We start from the raw sequence: 22,039 nt of genomic DNA on the forward strand, positions 1-22,039 counted from the left end.
TATTTTGCCTTCCTGTAGGTATCGATTCTATTTTATCATTTCTACTGTTGCATACAGTTCAACATGTGCCCTAATATCACGGAAAAATAATAAGCAAACATAATACGTCAGAATTCGTCCGCGATCAAATGTGAAAATTTGGTAAATTGCTGTTTTATTCTACAATAATACTTTGTTAGATTATCTATATAGGTCTCTGTACCGTTCATGTTTCGAGGGAGCGTGGAGGGTCACGTGATAAATCGTGGAGCAGCATTGGCAGTCATTCTACTGATTTTCCATCCTCTAAATGGAGTAGCCAGACGAAGAGTGTTCTGGGAGAAGGCAGCAGTTCTCCAGTAGCCAAGTGGGCGGAAATCATAGTGATTGGTACGGCAACTTGGACATTAGTCCCAGGCGTGGTCAGAGTGACTTTAACGGCTGGGATACTGCGGGGTGGAAGGCAACGGGAAACCACCACTCTATTTTCCCTAGTTTGCTAGCAGCGAAAAGAGAACATATGAACAATGGTCTTTCGCAGGTCAAAATGTAGTTCCGGAGGTAAAATATCCCCCCATTCGGATCTCCGGGAGGGGGATGGCTTGGGAAGGACTATTGGACGAGAAAGTAATAATGGGGGGAAGACAAACAGAGAAAGAAAGACAAGGAAGAGCAAAAGATTTAGGATAGGGACATGGAACGTACGTACTATGTTACAGGGAGGAAAATTAGAAAATCTTAAAGAAGAAATGAAACAAAATAATTTAGATTTGGTAGGAGTTTGTGAAGTTAGATGGGAAGGTAATGGGGTATTGAACAGCGAAGGATATAGAATGTTTTACTCAGGTAATGAAAAGGGCGGTCATAATGGCGTAGGAATAATTCTTGGAAAGCGCTTAAAGGAGAAGGTAGTGAAAGTAGAATTTATTGATGATAGAGTTATGATGTTAAGACTTAAAGGGAAAACGAAGGATCTAGTGGTGATACAGACATATGCACCGACGACTTCGCATGCAAATGAAGAAGTAGAGGAAAATTATGAGAAAATAGAAGAAATTATAGATAGGGAGAAGAAGGGTGCATGCATAATTCTAATGGGAGATTTCAATGCAGTTGTGGGAGAAAAACAGGAAGGTAGTATCGTAGGCAAATATGGTTTAGGCGAAAGAAATGAAAGGGGAGAGGGACTGGTGAATTTTTGTAGACAGAATTCACTAGTAATTGGGAACACTTGGTTCAATCAGCACAAGAGAAGAAGATATACATGGAAATCACCAATAGATGGCGGAAGATATCAGATAGACTACGTTATGATTCAGGACAGGTATCGGAATAGCTTAAAGAACGCGAAGACCCTTCCCGGGGCTGATATTTTCTCTGATCATAATCTTGTGCTGGCCGAAGTAGATATTCAACTAAAAAATGTAGGCAGAAGAAAAGTAGGTAACAAAGTGTTGAATACTGAAAAGTTGAAAAACGAGGAAATTAGAAATCTTTTCGCTGAAAAATTCGAAGAAAAATGTTCAAACGAGGAAAGGATAGGCGCAGGTAGTAACGCACGGTGGGAACATATTAAACGTTGCTTACAGCAGGCTGCAGAAGAAACAGTAGGTTACCGCGAACACAAAACTGCTAAGAAACCATGGGTTACAGAGCAGATGTTGCAGAAAATGAGGGAGAGGAAGATGTGGAAACAGGTTGATACAGAAGAGGGTAGAAAGATGTACAGAAAGTTAAATAATGAATTACGAAGAGAAACAGACAAAGCGAGGGAAGAGTTTTACAAAAGAAAATGCGAGGACATAGAAGAATTAGAAAGAGTTGGGAAATATGAGGAAATGTACAAGGAGGTGAAATCTGTGGAATTTCGGAGGAAACAAGGGGGTATTATGATGGCAGTAGAAAATAAGAATGGGAAGGTAGTCAGCGAGAGAAATGAGGTCATAGGAAGGTGGAAAGAATACGTTGAAGACTTATATGAGAGTAGGGATAGACCGTGTAGCCTAAATGTTGAAGTGGAAAATGAAGTAGGCGAGGATGATAAAGGATTTAGTATTCTTCGGGATGAGTTTGAAAAGGCTATATCTGAGATTAGGAATGGAAAGGCAACAGGAATAGATAACATACCAATTGAATTCATTAAAAATATAGGAGACAAGGGAAAGAAAGAATTGTGGCGACTATGCAATGAAATATATGAAACAGGAGAATGGCCAAGAGACTTTCTGAAAACGATCATGATACCGATGGCTAAGAAATCGAACCCAAAGAGATGTGAGGATTATAGAACTATTAGTCTCATATCTCATGCAGCTAAAATTCTGCTCCGAATACTGAACAGAAGGTTATATGGAAGAACAAATAAAGATGTTGAGGAAGAGCAGTTCGGGTTCAGAAGAGGCAAGGGCACAAGAGATGCTATTGGATTATTAAGGGTGATCGGTGAAAGATTTATAGAAAAAGGGAAAGAGGTGTATGTTGTATTTATTGATCTAGAAAAGGCTTTTGACCGCGTGAATTGGGAATTGTTGTTGGGAGTTCTAACAAAGATAGGGTTGGAATGGAAAGATAGAAGACTCATAAGAAACTTATACATGAACCAACAAGTAAGTGTTAGAATAGGGGAAGAACTGACGGAAGAGAGTACAATTGGAAGGGGAGTTCGACAAGGATGCTGCCTCTCGCCAACACTATTTAATGTCTATCTAGAAGAGATAGTAAAAAAGAGCCTACATGATGATGATGGCATTTCGGTAGGAGGTAGAATGATTAGATGCATAAGATTTGCAGACGATATGGCCCTTGTTGCAGAATCTGAAAAGAAAATCAATAAAATGTTAGAAAAAATGAGAAGGGGCTTTGAAGAATATGGGATGAAAATAAATGTTAGGAAGACAAAAGCCATGGTGATTGGAACGAAGGGGTCTGTGTCAAATATAAAAATAGGAGGGGAGAAAATAGAACAAGTGAATAGTTTTCGATACCTGGGTAGTGTTCTTAGTAATGACATGAAATGCGAACGTGAAATAAAAGCAAGGATAGGAATGGCGAAAGAAGCCTTTAAAAGAAAGAAAAGTCTGTTTTGTGGGACCTTGAACAAAGAGTTGAGAAAAAGACTCATAAAATGTTTCGTGTGGAGTGTTGTGCTGTATGGGGCGGAAACGTGGACATTGCGTAAGGGTGACGAAAATCGACTGGAAGCCTTCGAAATGTGGGTGTGGAGAAAAATGGAAAGAGTTAGTTGGGTCGAGCGGAAAACGAATGAGAGAGTGTTAGAAATGGTGGGTGAGAAAAGAACACTTTTAGATATTATTAGGAAGAGGAAGAGAAACTGGTTGGGACATTGCCTAAGAAGAGATTGTATCATGAGGGACGTCCTAGAGGGTATGGTGGCGGGAAAGAGAGGGAGGGGGCGAAAGAGACTACAATTAATGGATGATATTAAAACAGAAAGATCATACGCGAAGACGAAAAGGTTAGCGGAGGATCGTGGAGCATGGAAGCTTCTCAGCTGCGGCAAGTGACCTGCCAATAAAGGCAGAATACCTATGATGATGATGACATATTCTGCAACAGTCGAGTCAGTGCGTTGGCTTCTTTGTTTTTTTGCAGTTCTTTATACATCCAACGCTTTACGTATATCATAAAACAAATACTGCAATATAAGTGAATCGAAGGTCTTTAAAATAAAAGCTAAAAGATGTCAGCTGAAGTTTACAAATATATTTATAACAATTTCCATTCAATGTGTTACTTAAGTTAGAATAATTTGAGCTAATTTTACTTCCACTAATATAGTGACTTAAATTAAAGTTATAAGAATGAAAATAAAAATTTAAGAGACCAAATAACACATATATTGATACGAAACGCACTTTAGAAAAGTAAAAATATTTAATAAATTATGCGATAGAGGTTTCTCCCTTTAGATTGTCCTTAGATGCTCTTATGGCTCCTTTTATTTCTTTTTGGAAGGCACTCAGGGTGACTTATGCCCTGCCTACATACAAGTACATAATAAAACTGTTTATTTAATGCTGTGACTAAATAATCGCAATACTACATATATTTCTTTACCTAAGAGTTGACAGTTAAAGGCCGCCCCCTGTATTACTACTCTTGTCTATTGTTTCTTCCACCTCCTGAAAATCCAATCAGAATGCCTTCTTACAACACGGAAATGAAGCAAACATATCGACTCGCCATTTGCAAGCTAAACAAGAAAAAGTAATTTAGGAAGGGAAATAATGTGTGGTTGAAGATGCATCCATGACATTGACATCCCATGCTGAAATAATAGTGATAACAAACATAGCCACCTTCTAGGAGACATCAAAAGAAGAAAAAAAAGAGAGAAAGAACGAAAGATAGAAGTTGGTAAACATAGGGTGCAAAATGCTTGTTTACATAGTTAATAAGTTGCTAAGTTGCCGAAAACGGCGGAAGGTAAAATTTAAAGCTCCGTAGATCGATAATTATAAGACCTATCGTAATCGGGTAAACGATTTGCACAGGAACTAGTGTATGCTCTATCTAAATATCCATGTTTCCGCCTCCTCAGATAAAGGCGCAATGAATTCTATAGAGGAAGTTGGGGTATAAAGAGACACTTTTATAATTAAGTTTTAATTAAGCGTAATTAACAATATGTTGTAAGATAACACTTTAAAAAATCACTTTGTTTCTCTATTAGTGATCGAAAATGAGTAATATTACTTTTCACTTTCATACAGAACCAAATATTGGGGCTACAAATTAGTTCGGTCCGTTTTCAAAAGATGGCTCTGACTGTTACGAATGTTTCATAGTGACAGCTCATTTCGGTGGTTTCAAAAAGGTTATATATTTGTCAATAATATTCAGTTTATATCGCTTAATACAAAACTCCTATTTTTTAATGTGTTGAATTCGTAAAAGTTTGTATTAACCAAGCAGTATCTGTGGGAGGTTTTAGTTTTCTGCTTTAATTAAAAAGCACTGCAGCTGAAGCGCACCGAATGCTCGTAGAAGTTTATGGTGACGATGCTCTAACTGATAATAATTCATGTAGGGAATAGTTTTGATGTTTCAAGAATGGTGATTTCAGCTTTGAAGATAATCCTCGCTCTGAACAGTTAAATAATTTCGAAGGAAACAATTGGAGGGATTACTCCATGATGATCCGAGTCGAACACAAGAGGAGCTTGCAGAATCATTCAGACTTATGCAATAAGCAGATTCCGTACGATTGAAATCCATGGAAATGATTCACAAGCAAGGCAATTAAGTACCTTATGAACTGCAACAGAGAGACATTGAAAGGCGAGTTTTCATTTGCCACCAGCTGATTTTAAGGCAACGAAGATTTATATATATATGTATATATATATATATATATATATATATATATATATATATATATATATATATATATATATATATATATATATATATATAGGATTGTGATTGCGGATAAGAAATGGATATTCCATGACAACCCCAAGAAGAAAAAAATACTACTCTATGCCTGGTCAATCGTTGCCATCGACCTCAACATCAACATCAAAGTCGAATATTTATGGTTCGAAGGCCATGCTGAGTATCTGGTGGGACCAAGAGGGTGTTGTATACTATAAGCTACTACAACCTGGCGATTCCATTACTGGCTATCGGTATAGGCTACAATTGATTCGTTTCAGCCCTGTATTACGAGAAAAACGGCCGGAATACGAGCAAAGACATGATAAAGTTATCTGCCTCATGTCGCAAAAGTCGTACAAAATTATTTGGAAAAACTCAAGTGGGATATTTTACCGCACCTGTTGTATTCGCCGGACATTGCTTCTTCTGATTACTGGTTGTTCCGAAGGATGCAACACGATTTGACAGGTCACCTGTTTTGCAGAAATAGAAAATTGGTTCCTAACTTGGGTCGCCTCAAAAAACGAGACAGCCTTCTCGCGTTTTATTAAACTCCATCTCCTCTCCGGATAAAATTTTCTGGAAGGAAGCCTAAGTCTCAACGTTGAACTTGACACTGGACTCATGGCATAAAATAATATAATCTAATATCAGAGTGGCACATCCCTCGTATAGAAAATACATGTTACAGCATAGAATAAAATAGTGAATGTTTCTACAGCGGTTAACGTTTGGAATTCTTATATTATAGTATGAGTTATAGAAACGTGACCTCCACCCCCTTCCTTTCTGATGTCTTTAGCCCCTAAGCTTCCCATGTGCACTAGCAACAGGCAATGGTGGACTTCTGAGTCATGGAACGCAGAAAAACGATAAATAAAGATGCCTCAACGAGATTGAACCTAGCTCGTTCTTCGGAAGAAATCTTACCGACCACGCGACCATCGATCTTTAAAATTACTTACTAAATGAAAACACTGATCGAAAATTAAATCCATTTCTTCCATTCTATACAGGCAGAAAATAAATCATTCCTTCATGCCTTCCAAACATGAAAGGTTGAGAGCCAAAGTTACCCATCTTCTCTTTTATAACCCTGGAAAATACGACGACTAAGAATTCTACACACGAATATCCATTTCAGTGTAAGACATAATCATGATAAGCATGTTAGAACGCAACAACAAAATAGAATTACCTTAGTTGCCATCGCGAGTAGAGATGGTCATTCATATAGAGCAGCTCAACCTTTCACATAATATAGCACATTGTTGTGCTAATATTTTCATGCAGTACAGACAAATGACACTCAGGGTTATCCTTAAATTATGCAATAAAAAATAAATATTATTACTAAAAATTGCTTAGTGAAACTATGTTGATGAAGAATAAAGTAAAAGCACTCAAAATATACGTATCTTAAAGGAAACCCTGTAGTATGAAGCCAGAGAGGACTTGCGACTAGTCCAGAATTTGAAGCTGTGAACGGAGCACTGGCAACCATCTGCTTCTTCCCAATGGTCTTAAGTAGTATCTTAAGTAGTAGAGAGACTGCAATGTTGGACATCGACATCTCACTAGATCTTGTTGTTCAGTATCGAGAGCGTTGGAAAATGTATCTCGTAAACCTAGTATAAAAAATGCTAAATATTATCAGGGGTGCCTACAAAGGGAGGCTATGACGCAAACTGCGTCATTGAAATATTTGGGGGGGGTAAAAATCTATATAAATATGTTTGAGGGTGTGTAAAAATTAATCGAGAAGATTTTTTCTTCATGGAAGAACACCTACGGATAGACAATTGAGGGGAGGTGCGTCATGGACATGAGGGGGGGTGGGCACCACTGAATATTATTATAACTGCTAATGCTCTATGTTAAACGTTTAACACTTCTTTCTACGGAACTATTTACGCGAAATGTCTCTAAATATTTCGCAAAACTTTTAACTGACTAAGTATGTTTTTAAGAACCATATAAAGGTATGTATGTCAATAAACTTTTAGGGAAAGATTTACTTGCAAATAGATACGAGAAATAAATGTACCTCTTATTTAAACAGCTTAACCTTTTACCAAAGTGTTTAACTTCTTGAACGTTTCTAAATTGTAGTTGAAAACTTACTGCTAAATGCTTAACCCGAAAACTGTTTCAAATCTGAAACCTTTACACTCAAGTATTACTTATGAATGGGACAACAATCTAATGTATTGTAGACGTGTGAACTTATTTGGAAGATGTGCATCCATTTCTCAATCACTATGTCGTTAGTCCATGCTTTTTACATATTATATTTTATATTGATGTAATACTCAGTTTGGAATACATGACGCTGCTAAATTCTGCAAGACATCAAAATACCCTGCATTTAGTGTCATGCTGTCCCGTACCATAGGTGTTGCTGGTGTGCATATTTGCACCAGTATCATGCTGTGGCGAGGCGGGGCGACGGCCCCGGGCGCCAAAGTAAGGGGACGCTAAAGTATCGTACTGTAGAGAAAGAAAAATGGAGGCATTAAGAAAAAGAGCTTGAGAAGAACTAAAGATGCTTGAAGTGTGGATTTGGAGAATGAGGAAAGATAGCTCTGTTTAAAGAGAGACCAGGAGAAAGTATGAATGATACTTAGAGAAGGAATGATAATAGTTGCCATAATAACAGTAAAGAAACTGTTACACGTTGTTTGATGAAAAGGCATGGTACAATGAAAGAAAGGAAGGGGATACAGATAACTACAACGTGACCCAAAAGTCCCCTTACATCTCCTATGTATTTATGTATTTTACGATGAGGAAAAGTTATGAATCAGAAAAACACATGCTGCGATAAAAGACGAAATACTAACTTAATCAAGAGTATCTGTGTGAGTATCACCATTTTCATAACAAATATTTATGTATCTACAGAAACGTTTTGATATTCTACGCAGTATTGAGACAGTTTTCGTGGAAAATATATGTCAATGAGACATAAGTTCGTTAGTTCTATGGTAACGTATGTTGGCAACCTGCTATTTATGCAACCGCGCAATGCATTAGCAGACGATGACAGATCGGGATTTCGAGTAGGTCAATCCAAATTCTTCCGATAAATGTGGGAAAGCATATCAAATCCATCTGTTAGGATACATTTCGTTCAGATATCCATCTTGTTTTGCTTCAGGAAGATGGATCTCCAGCCGAGCGCGAATAAGATCTTGGGCTTGTGATTGAGGAACATACAATTCCCACAACATAGTGGAATAGGTTTCACTGTTGTAGTACAGGGTGTAACCATACTTTCGGATCACCCTGTACAATATGGATAATAATAATAATAATATTAATAATAATAATAATAATAGTAATAATAATAATAATTTAAAGCTAAAACAGAATCATTAGCGAATAATTGTGTTGTATGGAAACTATTAATTTACAGTAATAGGCCTGACCTCGATGATTAAGTATTTACTATACAAAACTATCTTACGTTTTAGTGAATAGGAACTTCATGATGGTGTGAAATTTATTCAAGAATAGTAATAAATATCAGCCAAAACCAGTACTAGAAAATTATAAATACAAAGTACCCTAGGATTTAAAAATCAGGACGGATTACCTACGAGCAGATCAAACATTATTATCATTAGAAAAGAAAAGAAAGAAACGAGAAATAACTCTTTTATGTGTAGCAATGACACTTATTCTCGACATTTAGGACAAAATTTGTATATCTGCCAGACGAAATCAAAAATGTATGGTCATGTCTGAAAGCCCTATCAATGTAAGACCAATCATTTTGTCAGCTACATCTACTGCACCTGAAAGCTCTGTGACACAACTGGCAGTAACGTAGCGTGAAATATTGGAATTCGTAGACAAATATAAAGATAACCAAGAAACTTCTGTCGCTTTCTGTGGAGGTCTATATTCAGTTGGCCCTCACACCGTGAATTCAATATGAATAGAGATAAGGCGAAGGTCAGTTGTTGGTGTGCGTATATCGAAGACACTACCTGGTCGTGGCAGCTCAGTTACACCGTGAACTTGTGTAAGGACAGAGTGAAAATGGGACCTCCACAGAGTGTCATAAGGGCGTGCATGCAGTATGAGTTCAAACCGGGCTCAACCTACGCTGCAGCGGAGCGAAAGATATACCAGGCCTTTAGTAAGGGTGTCGTGACTACGCGGACAGTGCAGTGTTGGTTTAACAAGTTTTAGGACAGTGACGAAACACTCGAAGACTCACCAATCGCCGGAAGACCAACACATGTACAAAACGAAGATATTCAATCAGCAATTGAGGCGAACAGTGGCAGATATGTAAGGAACTGGGACTACAATTCAGTGTGAGCGGAGAAACCGTTTGGTAGCATCTCCATCGACTTGGAAAGCACTACAAGTTGGGTCTATGGGTCGCACATGATTTGACTCCAGGCCAGAAGGCAACGCGAGCAGACACCTGTGTTTTTTTCCTGTCTCTTCTAAGGAAGTAGTCATTTCTGGATAGATGTTGACATGTGATGAGTAGTGGGTCCCATACGAATCTCCACGACGTCGTCATCATTGGTTAGGATTCCACAAACCGGTTCTAAAACAGTCGGAACCAGCACTGCACGAGAAGAAGATCCTCCTGTGTGTTTGGTGGACTGCTCTTGGCATCGTGCATCGGGAACTGCTACCAGATGGTCAGAGTATCAGTGCAACTGTGTACTGTCAACAGTTGAGCCGTGTTCAAGACAAACTCAAAACTCTGGAGCCAGCATTTCTGAATTGTGAAGGGGTCCTCCTGTTACAGGACAACGCTAAGCTCCACGTGGCTAGGATAACCCGGGACACCATACGACGCCTTTGATGGGGTTTCCGCAATACTCTCCGGACATTGTATTGTCCTATTATCACCTGTTCCACTCCTGTTCATTGTTCCATTCCAATCATCTTAGAGGACGCAAATTCAAATCCCTAGTAAAGATGCAAAATGCACTTGATACCTTCTTCGCTTCACAGTCCCCACCAGTGTCCACCACAAAGTTCACTTGTCGGGGGCTAAAACACAAACGAGAAATACGTGAAGCACAACAATCCGAAAAGCCGACTTCAGCTAACTAAGACAAAGGTTCAGAAGAAAAAGGAGAAGAAAAGTTTAAACAACGAATTAAAAAATGGAAATGTCGATATAAAAATTGCACCATGTTCCCAAGGTGAAACTAAATATTTCCTTATCTTTTATTAAGAGTTGCTATACCCAATTTCACATTTGGAACTTTTTTATACTGTGAATTCTTGCACTGGGCATTTTCTGAGTTAAGATAAATAAAATGTAATCTTTCCGTTTAACGTCCCACGATTATACCCTTTAGGCTAGTGGAGACGGATGATTGGCAAGTGAATTGGTAAAATGAAAATGTGAAAGGGAAAGGGAATATCTCGAGATAACCTACGTTGTTTATGACGAAATTACTTGGCTGGAGATCGAACAAGGGACTCCACACACAAGAAGTAAGCTATGTACTACTGAGTCACCGTATTCACTTCTGAATAAATATAAATAAATTCTAATATTATAGAAACAGTCACATTATTTCCCGTTAGAAGTGGAATTTTCGAAAACGTTGATATGTATATACTGAATTTCACATCTCTTAAGTGAATACTCCTCAGAATAGGGGTGGCGCGGTGGCTCAGTGGTAGAGCGTTAACCTCCAATGCTTGTGGTCCCTGGTTCGATCCCAGCTCGCGCCTTGTGGACTTTGTGGTAGACCAACACCGTGCTCGTGGGTTTTCTCGGGGTTCTGCCGTTTCCTCCCACCTTCTTAATTCCACCATTTCGCTCATCTCTCATTATCACTGTTTCCTTTAGCCTAACCGGCATAACCATAGGACGTAAAACTTAAAGATTTCATTTCATTTTTCCTCAGAATAGCACTGGTCAAGAACGCCTTTCACAAAAAGAACCTTCTCGTGAATAAGAACTAACATCGACGCTAAGAAGAAATTTATAAAAACCTTCATGTGGAGTGTTTCGACATATGGATACGAAACCTGGACATTAGCAAAACAGGAGAAAGCTCGTTTTAAGGCATCGGAAATGTGGTTTTGGAGAAGAATCACCAGAACTAGCTGGACTGAAAAGAAGAGCAAGAAGATGGTGCTACAAGAAGTGAATTGGAAAAGAGAACTAATCAAAGTAAAAGAAGTACGAAAAACCAAAATTCATTAGTCATTTGCTTAGACATGATTTTTTTTTTTTTTTTAATATTTTCGTAGGCAGGTTATTAGGGAAGAAGACGAGAGGACGACTGAGAACATCATACCTTAAAAATATTATCAATGAGATGGGATGTACTTCCTTCAAGGAAGTGAAAAGGACTGCTAAAAATTCAAGCTGTGGATGCAAAGACAGGGCTTAGCCTTTTCAAAGCAGAGGAAGAACTTAAGTGAATCTTCACATTTGTCTTTTTATTATTTTTCTTTAAAAAAAAAGAATCGGAATTTTGAATATTATAGAAATTGTTTTTCCCTCCGGGGCTAAATTTCCGAAAACACTGAAAAATTTATTGTTTGTTGTTAAGTTCATCTTACCAAGTTTTATCATCCTGACTTCGGCGATTATGAGATGGCCTACTCTTTACCCCTTTAGGACTGTATTTAATTAAATTACATATTATCAATTGCTTTGGTAACAGGTATTACTCGTACCTGTTGAAATTTCACGTTCCTAATTATAGTAGTACAGCATGGGCGTTGGTAAGTGCTTGAGTCTCTTCTGTATAATAGCTCAGGTGTAGTTTGCTGGAAATAGTAATTTTAACATTGATTATGAGAGACAGAAATGTTTATTTGCGTATTAATTTTTCCCATAATAACGCTCCTTTCTATTGTCTCTTTTCTGTCAGCTTTTAAAAGTTGCTGGATACATATGATAATTTTTCATATGTTTCTGCTCAAGCCCGTTCGTACTTTGTCAAATATTTTCTTTATAAAAACACTTGTTACAATTTGTAATGTAAAACTCACTCTACAAAGCTAGTGTTCCTCTGCGGCGAACCACAGAGCTAATGCATAATCTCACATCTTCTAAAATTTTAAATGGTAGTCATTAGTGACGCTCACGACTGCCGAAAGTATTAGAAGGCTAGCCTTAGTCTTCAATTGTGATCTCCGCGTCGTTTCAAATTTATCTCTTCCTTTAAATCAGTGATCACCAAACCGTTGATCTCGAGCTACTAGTAGCTCGCAGGGACATTTTTGGTAGATCGCGTTAACGGTCCGGTTGGTTAATCTTGATTCCTCCACTGAGTTGACACTAACGACAGGGAGCGCTGACGACAACAACTACTTGTTTCTCTCCGTGCAACTGCCATTCTCAGCCTCATCTTGAACTTGATTGTATAAGCGTGGGGTTGTGCACGTTATGTTTTTCGTGTGTATATTAGACATTGGCTAACTTCGAAGTTTGATTTCATATTTACTAGAAATGTAAGTTTATAGGCAATAAACAAATGTAAGACTTTAAAAAAAAATGTTGGTATTTCTTTGGGTTGGTAGTTCACAATAGGATTTACACGCGGTACGGTAGCTCAGAAGCTTCATAAGTTTGGCGACCACTGCTTTAAATAGTTTCTTATGCTGGGAACGACGATTGTGTCTTCGTAAACTCTCATGTAATAGTGATACTCTTTTGACGGACTTCCTTTACAGTATTGTTCAAGAGCTTAAATTCGAAAAGCTACAAGTGCTTGCCTTAAATTAAACAGTAAATAGTATATTAATAAAATAACTGTTGAAATCGAGATAATAATAATAATAATAATAATAATAATAATAATAATAATAATAATAATAATAATAATACGGATATTAATGGAAAAAATATTAGGTAATAACGAAGAAATATTACTCTATGTTAACCAAGAAATGTGTTTGGTAGTATCTCCCTTAAATCTAAAATCCTCCAAATCGTGCTGGCTTTGAGTTCATATACTGTAGTATGAGTCCAGAAGTTGTAGTGTTGCGTTTAAAATGAATATTGACAACTTTAACATTCCCGCTGTCACGTGTAAAACCAGTGAATACACCGAAACCTGTTTCTGGGTCATTGTACCAGCTGTAAAACACGCACCTGTTATTCTTCTAACCCGCTACCCTTATCGTATATTTTAAAATTATTTTATACATTTTGAGTGGAAAGCAAACAATAAGAAAAGAATTACTTACAAAATATTGTATGTACCGTCGAGTAAAAATTGGCCTGTAGGTAGTGTACTTCAAAATTCATCTACAATAAGACAGCAGTTACTTAACAACAACATTAATTTTAAATCTCAAACAATATACTAAAAAAAGAAATAATAGGATGTTATTCGTATTGTTAAAGTGGTTTAACTTGTTTTTATTCTTTACTGTTACAGAATTCCAATAATTTAGCCCCTGTGAGTAACAACGTTTAATTTAACTAACAGAAGTTGAATAATACGTCTCTTGACAGAAAGGCCGTTGATAAAGACAGTTTTGAGAAAGATGCATTCCAAGCTAAATCAGTCAATTTTAAAAATGTAGTTTCACCGTCTTCCATTTTGCTCGTCTTTAGGTATGTTACTAGGTATTGAGAGAGGCGGTGAAATACAAAATGGCAGATGCTGATGGTACACCGTTTCCAAGATAGAGGACACTGAACACGTGAAAAATGCTCCAAACATGCATATATTAAAATATTTGTAGTCAGTCGTTCTTTCAGAAAAAAAAAAAAAAAAAGATGTTCCGGGCGGCACCCTTAGTATTCCGGGGGACACTGCTGGTACTATTGTATTTATTATTATATCATAGACGTATTATTTGGTCTCCTCCAGGGGTGTACTCTCAGAGCTCCGGGGAGGCAGTGCCTCCCAAAAACATGTCTGGAAAAAACACATGAAGTGTGGTGAATGTGAGGAACATGAAACTTTGTTAGAGTACACATAGCAATACAGGGGAGCACACAAAAAAGTAAGAAACCAATATCTCCAATGTTGCTATCACAAAGATAAAGGTCATTAACGCAAAAGTGACCCAAGTTTGGTCATCTTATTGGAGTACAAGGAGAAGGAACCACTGACGTTTATTTTGTGACTGACAACCTTGGACTTTCTTCAAAATATCGGTGTATATTTCAGCTGGTGGTATGTTGCCCCTTCTTGTGTATTGATGTTCTTGTAACTCAATGTTGTCAATATCGGCCATATTTTTGCTTCCATATTGCAAAAGGGCCTGGAGGAAAACTGTTTAGCATGTGAGAAAATAGCCTGCCGTTGTATGTCTCCTTGCAAAAGAAATATGATTTAGTGGTTCGCAGTATTATCCAAGTCATCAAAGGTGCAATATAGGTATGTTCAGATAGTGAAAACCATAGTTGAATAGTACACGAAATATAGATGTCTATCATTACAACACATATGTTCATCATAAAATACATATTATCATACCAATATTTGCTTGACTCGCAAAATTAATGCTTACAATCTCATAAAAGAAAAGCATGTTAGTGATCCATATGCAGTAGCGGTAAAAATCAGTGTCAGTCTGGCAACCCTGCCTGGTAGCAGAATTCATTCCAGACCATTGCCTCTGCCATGTTTGGTTTATCGTATCGTGCTAGTTTGAATGCGTAGAGTAGTGTGTAACATGTCTGCAGCATATATACAATGTATTTCGCTAACAGGAAAGATACTTAAAGCAACAGGTTTTAATTTAACTTTTAGTTTTCTAATTTTTGGCGGTAAAATTTCTCTTTATTATTTTTATATTTTTTCAACAACTCAAAAAGAGAGATACACCTCATAAGTGCGTAAATTTGAGCAGCGACAAATATATTAAAGAATTTAAAAACTAACTAACTCTATGGCCTATGGAACCCGGAGGTTCAGTGCCGCGTTCACAAAAGCTCTCCACTGACTTCTATCCTTAGCTAATTGGATCCAGTTTCTACTTTGTATTCCTATCTCTGCGAGATCCATCTTAATATTATCCTCCCATCTGCGCCTAGGTCTTCCTAATGGTCGTTTTCCTATGGGTCTACCAGTCAAGACTTTGAAAGCGTTTCTACTTTCTTCCATTCTAGCTACATGACCTGCCCACCTAAGCCTCCTAGACTTGACGACCCTAACAATGTTGGGTAAACCGTATAAACTATGTAGTTCCTCGTTATGAAGCTTCCGCCATTCCCCATTCTCGTTCCTCTTGGGTCCGAATATTCTTCTCAGGATCCTGTTCTCAAATACTTTCAGTCTATGTTCTTCCCTCAGAGTAAGCGACCATGTTTCGCAACCATACAGAACAACAGGCATGATTATCGTTTTATATATTTTAAGCTTCAAATTCCTCGACAGAATTCGCGACGACAAGAGATTTTGAACCGAATAGTAACACGAATTCCCTGCTTTTAGTCGACATTTAATTTCTTCGTGAATATGATTTTCGTCTGTTAATATTGATCCTAAATATTTGAAAGTATCCACTTTATCAAAAGTATTATTTAATATTTTAACGCCTCCACAATTTGCCGTATTACGGTCCCGACGCACTTCCATGTATTTAGTTTTCTCTGCATTTACTTCTAAACCCATGTCCCTGCAAGCGTTTAATAATATCTCTGCATTTATTTCTACTGTTCTCCTATCATCCTCTATTAAATTTACATCATCAGCATATGCCATAACCTGGTGAATGCCGTTCAACTCTAGGCCCTGGTTGCTATCTTTGATTTTCCTTATGGCGTATTCCAGCACAAAGTTAAATAATAATGGCGACAACGCATCTCCTTGTTTCAGGCCATTTTCGACGTGGAAGCTCGTGGACAAAAATTTTCCTACCCGGACTTTACTTTGGGATTCACTTAAACATATCTTAATTAATCTAATTAGCTTTCTCGGTATTCCAAGCTCTGTAAGAACGTTGTATAATGTTTCTCTCCTAACCGAGTCGTAAGCCTTTCTAAAATCAATAAATAGTTGATGTACCGGGGTGTTGTATTCCCACTTCTTTTCGAGTATTTGGCGAATGGTAAATATTTGGTCGATAGTTGATCGATTTCGTCTAAATCCGCACTGATAATCTCCAATAATTTCATCTGCGTATGGGGTCAATCTTGCTAACAGAATATTTGAAAGGATTTTATAGGATGTTGACAGAAGAGAAATGCCTCGATAATTATTACAGTCAGTTTTGTCGCCTTTCTTGTGAATTGGAACAATGATTGATTCTTTCCACTCTTGTGGCAATTCTTCCTTGTTCCAGATAAGGAGAATGAGTTTGTGTATCTTGTTCCACAATTTTTCGCCTCCAGCTAAAATTAACTCAGCCGGAATTTCATCTACACCCGGAGATTTGTGTTTCTTTAATTTCTTTATAGCGGCTTCCACTTCTATTCGATTGGGTTCTGGAATATACGGTTCTGCGGTGTGTATCTCCTTTTCTCCACGCACATTAGTTTTTGGCTGCGTGTTCAGCAAATCGTCAAAGAAATCTTTCCATCTATTTAAGAGGCTATCCGTATCAGTGAGAACTGTTCCGTCAGATTTCTTTAATATATAAGCACGAGGTTGATAGCCTTTCTTAAATTCGCTGATCCCCTTATACATGTCCCGAATATTTTTATTTTTACTATTATCTTCAAGTTCCTTAATTTTAGCTTTCAAAAAATCCCGTTTCTTTGTTCTAAAAGTTTTGGAAGTTTCCCGCCTGATATCTGCGAAATTTTGTGTAGTTATTTCATTCGGATTTTGTAGCCACCGTAATTTTGCCTGTTTTCTCTTCTCTACTAGTTTAATGCATTCTTGGTCGAACCATGGTTTGTTCCTACGTATTTCCGCGTATCCCAGTTTGTCTATTGCTGAACTTTTAATGCTATCTCTAATTTCAATCCAAGTATCCTCAACACTAGTGCACTCCGAGTCTTCTAAAACCGAGAATCTATTCGAAACTTCAATCTGGTATTCCTCTCTTACCTGGCTCTCTTCTAATTTCTTTAAATTAAATCTCTCCGTTTTCGGACATTGAGTATTACCTTTATTCAACGATAATCTCTCCCGTATTATCGCTGCTACCAGGTAGTGATCAGTGTCACAATCAGCCCCTCTAAACGACCGGACGTCAATTATGCTAGATTGTCTTCTTCTATCTACTAAAACGTGATCAATTTGATTATGTGTTTTTCCGTCTAGTGATGTCCAAGTGTATTTATGAACGTCGCGATGTGGGAATTTTGTACTCTTCACGATTAGATTTTTGGATGTTGCAAAGTTCACGAGTCTAACACCGTTGTCATTACTTTCCTTATGCAAACTTTCGTTTCCTATGATCGGTTTGAAAATATCCTCTCGTCCTACCTTCGCATTGAAATCCCCTAATAGAATCTTCATATGGTATCGCGGGAGTTGGTCAAATATCCGTTCCACTTCTTCGTAAAAACTATCTTTTATATCGTCACCCTTATCTTCAGTTGGAGCATGTACATTTAAAACAATAATATCACACCACCGTCCCTTAAGAGTAATAAAAGAAAGTCTGTCAGTAACAAATTCAACCCGTTTAATTGCTGGTAATATTCGTTTGTGAACGAAAAACCCTGTTCCTAACTGGTGATTTTTATTTCCTTCCCCGTAAAAGAACGTAAAATTTCCGGAATTCTCAGATCCATTTCCTTCCCACCTAACTTCCTGAACTCCTACTAAGTCCATCCTGTATTTCTCTAACTCACTCGTTACAGATTTTAACGCGCCTGCCCTATAAAGACTTCTAATATTCCATGTTCCAAATCTCATGTCCATTTTCTTTTGCTGATGTCGTGCCAAGTTATCAGTCCTTGTCCGAGGCTTTTGTGAATGTTTCTGAACAAGTACCTTTTTTTACAGGATGAGGGTGTTAGCCTTACCCAAACCCCCAAGCTGGAGGACCACTCCTAGTCGTCTGTCCGCGACTGCTTATTCAGTATATTCGCAGCTAACCTCTATATCTAGAGGCCTTCTCCTCGATCCGCAACCTGAGGACGCGCCATGCCGTGGTGACAGGAACCCACGTTACACGGTATATTAAAGAATTTAACATGTAAAATTTCCGTTCATTATTATTAAAGACCAGCAACATATTCGTTTTTCGCACAGGAAGAATACATTTCATTTTGGACATAAATTGAACCAAAACTATCAACTATGAACTGGGACCCCAAAACTATGAATTCGACTAGTGTCGGTTATTTTCAATATATACCCCCTTTCTTTCTCCAAGTTGCATCTTCAAAGTGGAATGATAATAAAACATTCCACTTCCCAACCTCATCCATGTTGAAAATTTTATCGATTTTGGTCTGGTGGTTCAAGAGTTGTTGTTTCAAACATAGTAACTTTCATTCTTATAGTCTATATGATAATTTGTAGCACTAGGAAAAAGGTATTGTTGACATATAAGATTTTGTACATAAAGTCTATTTAAAGGTCTATATTAGAAAATTAAATAATAGTAATTATATGTTTTAGTGCACAAATATTAGTGAAATTTGCATGCTGCTCTTTCTTTTAAGAAGTAATTTGGTTAAAATTAACAAAATTTCACCAGATCAAAGAGCACATGAGGAACTCAGTTTCATTCAAGAGCCCTATTTGTTGCAACAGAAACGCTTTATGACGGTAAATGTGTATGCAACTGTTAAAGTTCTGTAATACATGCGCAACTACGAATAAACGACTAAACAGTACATAAAGGAAATGAGTGGAGACTATTAATTTTCAAGAATAATTATTAAGATAACCAAGAAAGTTCTGTTACATTTTGTGGAGATTTGTGTTCTATTGACCCTCACACCGTGAGTTGAATGCGAATGGATACAAGGCGAAGGTCAGTTGTTGGTATGGGTATATCCAACATACTACCTGGATGTAGCGTTCAGTTACACCGTGAACTTGCGTGAGGACAGAATGAACATGGCATCTCTACAGAGCGTCATAAGAGCGTGTATGCTGTACGAGTTCAAACTGGGCTCAACCTACGCTGTAGCGGGGCGAAAGATATGCTAGGCCTTTAGTGAGGATGTCGTGACTATGCGGACAGTGCAGTGGTGGCTTAACAAGTTTTAGGACGGTGACGAAACACTGGAAGCCTCACCAGGCGCCGGAAGACCAACACATGTACAAAATAATCTTCAGGCAGCAATTAAGGCAAACAATTGCTAGACATGTGACGAGCTGGGACTACGACTCAGTGTGAGTGGATAGCAGTGAAGCCATATCTAGCATCTTGGTGCTAGATCTAGCATAATTCACATGCATTTAGCATCTAGCATCTTGACTTTAGCATCTTGGCCAAATCTAGCATAATTTCATTCTTACCTCTGATGAACAGAAAAAGAACGAAAATTTAGATGGTTCAAGGACCATCGGAAATTATTCTTCTTAGTTGAAGCGATAGTTGGAACAATGAGACCAGTCAGTATTTCCGCAGTTGTAATTTATTGTTGAATTCAGAGATATGTTCAAAAATAACAAAACGTGACTCTATAAAACATATTTACTTGCCCACAGTTTTATTACTGTCAACTGAAACCTGAATATTTGGTTATCCGGGATGTTTCTGTCTCTTTCAATTTACAACTTGAGAGGGGAGGGATATGAGCCTCAGGGGACAGCTAGTAATACACTAAAATAAATGCTTCAGGCCTGTGTCGGAAGCGGCGTATTGTGTATATATTTCTTAAAATGTTATCCATTCATAAAACGTAAATTCGACATTCCTCTCCTATAATGTACCATTTACCAATTTATTCCATTATCATTCCTGACAGCGTCATATTAGCTTTGAACATGAATACAGTTGAAACACAATTTATTAAAATAATGCAGATAGGTAGTGGCGGGTCTTTACAATTAGTTAGGATAGGTAATTTGAAAATCTGGCATAATTTACAAAAATCTAGCATAATTCAGACCCGTGTTTGGCATCATCGCGAATCTCGAATGTGGCAACCCTGGTGGATAGAACCATCCGGCAGCACCTCCATCGACTTGTAAAGCACTGCAAGTTTGGTCGCTGGGTCCCACATGATTTGACTCCGGACCAGAAGGCAACGCGTGCAGATACCTGTGTTTTTTGCTGTCTCGTCTGAGGAAGGAGCCATTTCTGGACAGGGTATTGACATGCGATGAGAAGTGAGTCCTGTAATAAGCTCTACGGCGCCGTCATTATTGGTTAGCATACTATGAAACGGTTCCAAAACAGTTGAAACCAGAACTAAACCTGAAGAAGGTCCTCCTGTGTGTTTGGTGGACTGCTCGCAGCATCATTAATCGGAACTGCTAGCAGATGGTCAGAGTATCAGTGCGACTGTGTACTGTCAGCAGTTGAGCCGTGTTCAAGAAAAACTCAAAAGTCTGCAGTCAGCACTTAGGGATCGCAAAGAAGTCCTCTTATTACAGGATAACACTAAGCCCCACGTGTTAGGATGACCCGGAACATCAAACTACGTCTTGGATGGGAAACAGTATTGCATCCGACATTCTCCCCGAACATTGCACTATCCGATTATCACGTGTTTCATTCCTTGACAATCACCTTAGTGGACGCTAGTTCAAATTCCTAGTAGAGGTGCAAAATGCACTTGATACCTACTTCGCTTCACGACCCAAAATGTTCTACCGCGATGCAATCCATGGCCTTCCAGAATGTTGGCAGAAGGCCATCGATGCTGATGGGACTATTTTTGATCTTCGAGGTACGACGTAGGTGACATATCGACGTTCGAAGGTGGTGAGTGGAAACGCGATAGAACTTTCTTCGTTACCTTTATACAACAGTTTTATTTCTTTTTTTAATATTCGCCATATTGGAATTTCTCAACTTACATTTTTTTGTCTTCGAAAAAAAAGTTCCATTACTAGTAAAATTAAGCTAATACAAAGATTTTTGTTATTTTCCCAATTTTTCTTGAAGGAAACCTCAAAAAACTGTTTTTACGAACAAGTTTAAAATTTCCGGAAATTTTACAACACTAGCGCAGACCATCAGTAATCATTACTAAGCACGTTCAGAAAATTGATAGAAAAGTTCTTGATAATCGACTTTTCAATCGTGGAGCTTATTTGATATGTATGAAGAAGTGGCTTGAATATTTATGAATATTTCTTGAATATTTATGAAAACTGTTGAAAAATAGAGCAATGAAGTAATTTTCAGATGAATATAATAAATTCTTCTTATTTACTTTGGTGTTTCTTTTTTAACCAATCGGAAGTTACTTTCCGAACGGCCCTCATATATAGAAAGAAGGAAATAAAGAATCAAAATAATAGTGTAACTGGCAACAGCTGTTTTACCGAGTCAATTTTCTGTTTTAATAAATTGCAGGATGTTTCATTACGCTCAAAGCAAAGTCCGTTCACAGCCAAAGTTTCAATTACTTTGTCTTCTTCGTTATCTTCCTACTATTTCTAATATTGTCATTCGATTTCGTAGGACCCATCTAAATTTCATTTTCTACGTTGTTTTCTCCCTGAGGAAAATCTTTAATGATCACTGCTTTTAAGTTTGGAACTAACTTACTGTTTTACTTTCAATGGTGACAACTAAAAATCTGATAGATAATCTGATGCATAATTTCTGAAGGGAATTTCATTAAAAATGTCTCAACAAGAACCCGTTATGTAATATGGCACATTCA

General features: G+C 37.7%; 1 protein-coding gene and 1 non-coding gene across 3 annotated transcripts in view; both read left to right on the forward strand.

The window, feature by feature from the left end:
- LOC145669186 (uncharacterized) overlaps nucleotides 1-22,039 on the forward strand; it is a 446,794-nt gene that overhangs the window by 32,518 nt on the left and 392,237 nt on the right. The window lies entirely within an intron of this gene.
- On the forward strand, nucleotides 11,029-11,100 carry TRNAW-CCA (transfer RNA tryptophan (anticodon CCA)). Its single transcript has one exon. It is a non-coding gene; the product is annotated as a tRNA-Trp (tRNA).

Source organism: Thermobia domestica, chromosome 13 (genome assembly GCF_964235325.1).
Source record: "Thermobia domestica chromosome 13, izTheDome1.hap1.1, whole genome shotgun sequence".
NCBI lineage: Eukaryota > Metazoa > Arthropoda > Insecta > Zygentoma > Lepismatidae > Thermobia > Thermobia domestica.